Here is a 5,243-nt window from a genome sequence, read left to right as displayed (position 1 = left end):
CCCCCCCCCCACGTGCAATTGGTATCTCCCCCTCACCTAGGGCATAAAGATCAATAAGAACAAAAGATAATGGGCTCCACCAATGAGAGATAACCAACCTATGTAATGGGAAGATATAAAAAGTGTGTGCTTTAGTTCCTGGAGGTCACCTTTGCTCTGAATGCAGGATGACCCCAGTATACTGGCAATAAAAACCTCATGCAATTTGCAGTGATCTCCCTCCTGATTCTTCGAGAGTGGGGGACCCACACTGAATCTAACATGTTCAGCTTCACAGCTTTACACAATGGCCTCTCTGGGCCTCCAGGAAGGGACACCCCTGACACAGGCTTGGCCTCAGCAGCTGTCCTTAACTGCAAAGGGAAATTCCACAACTCCTTTTTCTTGTATTTTTGCCTATAAACCTGGAATCTCCTAAAACTCAGGTAATCTCTCTCTGAAGCTGCCATGCTGCTTGGTGGGGCTTGAACCCCTCCTTCAGTTCCATTTGAATGAGCTTTCTGTTGTTGATGGTTTCTATAATTGCTTAAGCTTCCCTTTGATCCTTTCAGAGTTTGGGAGCTTGGCTTGGTGTAGTTTTGCCCTGAAGTCACCACTCCCTTTATCAGGCTTTTCTTTATCAGGCTTTTCTTTAAACTTTTGTCTCCTTGATCTCAGGGCTTGGCTCCAACCAGACATTTCCTGCTGCCCCTTTCCCCTGGGCCATAATATGTTTTGTACTTTTATTTGTCCAGCTTTCTCCCTTTCATTATAGATCTGCATGAGAGTGATGACTAAATATGTAACTAAGTCAATACTAGGCTGTTCTTTCTTAATAGGAAAAATGAGCAATCCATTGCCTGGAAGGACTGACTCTTACACTACAGTTTAAGACTCTACCTGTCTACTTTACTTATCTGTTACTTTCCAACAATGGGATAATTACACATTAGGCATATTTTTGCTACTGAGCTAATTTTTGTGTTGATATGCTGCTTTATTTTGTAGTCACTTCTTGGACTCAACAGGAGGCCTTAGTTTAAAAAAAATTATGTATCTGTTTTGCTCACACCACTTGTGTGCCTGGTGTCCTTGGAAGTCAAAGGAGCGCATCAGATCCCTTTTAACTGGAGTTGTAAAAGGTTGTAACTCACCATGTGGATGCTTGAGATAGAACCTGGGTTCTCCAGACCCCCAGAAAGCTTTCTTTTCTTTTTTTTTCTTTTCTTTTCTCTCCTTTTCTTTTCTTTGCTTCTCTTTTCTCTTCTTCTCTCTTTCTTTCTCTTTTCTTTTCTCTTTCTTTTCTTTTCTTTCTTTCTTTCTTTTTTTTTTTTGAGACAGGGTTTCTCAGTATGTAGCCCTGGATGTCCTGGAACTCACTCTGGACACCAGATTGAACTTGAACTCACAGAGATTCACCTGCCTTTGCCTTCCAAGTGCTGGGATTAAAGGCATTCATCACCACACCCAGCTGAGAGTTTTCTTTTTAAAAAACTATTTTGTTTACTTTTTGGAGATTAATATCATTATATAATTTCTCCTTTCCCTTTCCTCCTTCCAACCCCTTTCCTATACTTCTCCTTGCCCTTTTTCAAATTCATTGTGCCTGTTCTTTCATTAACTCTTACATACATACACATATACACCGCACACACACACTCCTAAATACATAAGTACAACCTTTCCTGCTTGTATATTACTTGTATGTTTTCAGGGATGACCCTTCATAGTATTGGATAACCAATTGGTATGCTCTTTCCAAGGGAAAACAGTATCTCTTGATGTCAGTCTTCTTTCATTGCCTGTAGTCCTTTCTGTACAGTTGAAGCCTCCTGGGATTTCCTCCTCCTTTCATGTTAGCTCTACAGTCTTTCCATCCACTCTTCCACAATGTTACCTGAGTTTTAGGTACTGGAGTTGTATTGTAGAGGAATCTACAGATACTTCAAAACTCTGCATGTTGATTGGTTGTGGTCTTCTGTAATGGTCTCCATCAGTTGCACAGGAAAGTTTCCCTCATACGGGATGAGGACTACAGTTATCTGTGAGTTTATGAATAAATATTTAGAATGAAGTTAGGGATTGGGCTGGTAAAGAGGTAGTTATGGTTCTCCAAGATCCATGACATCACCAGCCCTTGATAATTGGCTAGGTTTCTAGTACCAGTAATGACCACTATCTTATTGAGAAAGTCTTAAATCCAATTAGAGAAATATTGGGGTTACTACCAGTGCCAAGTCTGGCATGGCTTTGGTAGGGGTGGAATGCCATGTCACTGGGGTGGGTTTTGAGGTTTCAACAAGCCCTCCCCTCTCTCTCTGCCTAAGATCATGACTTAGCTCTCTGATACTGCTCCAGCATCTGCCTGTATGCCACCATGCTACCTCCTTGGTGATAAGCAAGACCTCAATTATATAAATGCTTCCTTTTATGAGTTGTTCAGTATTGGTGTGTGATGGTTTGTAAATGCTTGGCTCAGGTAATGGTACTATTAGAAGATGTGGCCCTGTTGAAGTAGGTGTGGCCTTGTTGGACCTCATCCTAGCTGCCTGGGAACCAGTATTCTGCTAGCAGCATTCAGATGAAGATGTAGAATTCTCAATTCCTCCTGTGTTGTGCCTGACTGGATGCTGCTATGTTCCCCCCTTGATGATAATGGACTGAACCTCTGAACCTATAAGCCAGCCCCAATTAAGTGTTGCTTTGGTCATGGTGTCTTTTCCCAGCAGTAAAACCCTAATTATGACAGAAGTTGGTACCAGGAGTGGGGTATTGCTGTGATAGGCCTGCTTTAAATGAGGCAGAATGGGCTATCCTAGTAGGAATATGGAAGATTTGGTAATAGAGAGTGATCTCAATTATGTGAACCTGACCCAAGAGATTTCAGTGAAGAATTTCAATATGTGGTCTAGAAACCGTTTTTGTGGTATTTTGGTAAAGAATCTGATACTTTTTGCCCTTGTCTGAAGAGTCTGCATGAGGCTAAGGTGAAGAGACTCAGATTAATTGAGACAAAAGAAGTCTCAGAAAGTCCTTCATAGACTTTGTTTTCTGGTTAAGTCTCATGAAGAGCATTTCAAACAAGCATGGCAGGGTGAGAAAAGAAAAATATAAAATATATGATTTGAGAATTAAAAGGGCACCAGGAAGTGAAATGGGTCTGAATCCTGTGTTGAAGGATATTAAATTGAATTAAGAGACTAATGACCTTGGGGCAAGATTCCACCCAGCTAAATTTAGATGGAGGCATTACCATGTATAGTATAAGGCTTTAATCCCAGGAGGCAAAGACAAGCAGATCTCTGAGTTCAAGGCCAGCCTAAGACAGAGCAAGCTCTAGATAAAGAAAAACTTAAAGCTAGGCTTGGTAGACTATACCTTTAATCCCAGTGCTTAGGAGACAGGCATGAAGATCTCTGAGTTCAAAGTCAGTGTACACAACAAGTTCCAGGACAGCCAAGCTTAGGCAATGAAGGAGCTGGAAAACAGAAAGCTAGTAATAATGTAATAGAAAAAAGAGGCCATGTTCCAGCCCCAGCAAGCAGCAGAACTCAGCAGCTTTGGCCACATGGCTCTGGCTTTAGAGGCCAGAATAAAAGGGACTACTGGGACAATTGATGCTGGTTAGATGAAGCTAAGAAATTAGTGGTGATTAAGAAGAGACCAGCATCACTGACGTGAAATTTTTTGGGAAGTGCTTTCTGAGAACACAAAGATAGCCAAAGTTATACTTCCTGTCCTTGGTAATGTGTAAGAGTCACCCATATGGTACTGGTTTTGAAGGCATGAAGGTGCCATGAAGAACAGCTAAGGCTTGGCACTGTGAGAGGCCATGGAAGGCCATTGGTGAAGGTGCAGCCTCAGTTGCAGTTGATCACCCAGCACTGAGGGGATCATGCAAAAGAGGTGAGGCTTGGCACCATGAAGAGGGCCTGTGAAAGGCTACTGGTGAAGCCTATTTGCAGCAGAAGAACCCAGATTATTGGAGATGCCACTACCGTAGGAAGATCACCAAGAACAGCAGTGGCAGTGGAGTGGATCAACCTGAGCTTAGAGTGCTACAGAGGGCAGAGAAGTGATGCCACCCCTTTGGAGGGGTCCAGATTATCATGTATGGATTCAAACATTGAAACAAAAAGCTATAACTTTGAAGTTTGAGATACCAGAGCCATGGTCTATCTACTGAGGAAAGCTGCTAACAGGGAGTGGAACCAGCCCAGGAGGAAGAAGTTTGTTGAAGTCAAAAAAGATGAAAAAGGAGTTGGAGGGATGGAGAGATGACTCAGTGGTTAACAGCACTGACTGTTCTTCCAAAGATCCTGAGTTCAAATCCCTGCAACCATGTGGTGGCTCACAACCATCTATAATGAGATCTGATGCCCTTTTCTGGTGTGTCTGAAGACATCTACAGTGTACTTACATATAATAATAAATAAATCTTTTAAAAAAGGAAAAGAAAAGGAGTTGGAGATCTAAAGACTGCTTTGACATCAGACATGAAGATGCAGAGTTTGGCGTTTGCCCAGCTGGATTCCTGTATTGATTTGGGGATTACAGTTAAGTGATTGGAGACTTTGAACCTTGTCTTTTTAATATTGTTGAAACTGATATAGACTATGGGGACTTTTGAAGTTGGACTAAATATGTTTTGCATTATGGTATATTTAAGTAAGGCCTCCATAGATTCATATGTTTGAACAAGCCTATGGGGGCCAGGGAGTGAAATGTGATGGTTTATACATGCTTGGCTCAAGGAGTGGCACTATTTGGAGGTGTGGTCTTGTTGGAATAGGCGTGTCACTGTGAGCCCAGACTTTAAGACCCTCATCCTAGCTGCATGGAATCCAGTATTCTGTTAATAGCCTTTAGATGAAGATGTAGAACTCTCAGCTCTGCCTGTATCATGCCTGACTGCATATTGCCATGTTCCGCCAACCCCAATTAAATTTTCTTATAAGAGTTGCCTTGGTCATGGTGTCTTTTCACAGCAGTAAAACCCTAAGATATGTTGTCTCTTCACATCAACAGAACAATGACTAAGAAAGGGTATTATGATGTATATTAGTGTGTACATGTGTGTGTGTGTGTGTGTGTGTGTGTGTGTGTGTGTGTGTGTGTGAGAGAGAGAGAGAGAGAGAGAGAGAGAGAGAGAGATGTGTTCAGGTGCATATATGTGGTGTGTAGAGAGAACACAGATAAACAGCTAGAAGTCCTTCAAGAGGAAACACAAAAATCCCTTAAAGAACTACAGGAAAACACAATCA

The sequence above is a fragment of the Mastomys coucha genome, unplaced genomic scaffold, assembly GCF_008632895.1.
Source record: "Mastomys coucha isolate ucsf_1 unplaced genomic scaffold, UCSF_Mcou_1 pScaffold7, whole genome shotgun sequence".
NCBI classification, from domain to species: domain Eukaryota; kingdom Metazoa; phylum Chordata; class Mammalia; order Rodentia; family Muridae; genus Mastomys; species Mastomys coucha.
This window is presented reverse-complemented; position numbering follows the sequence as displayed.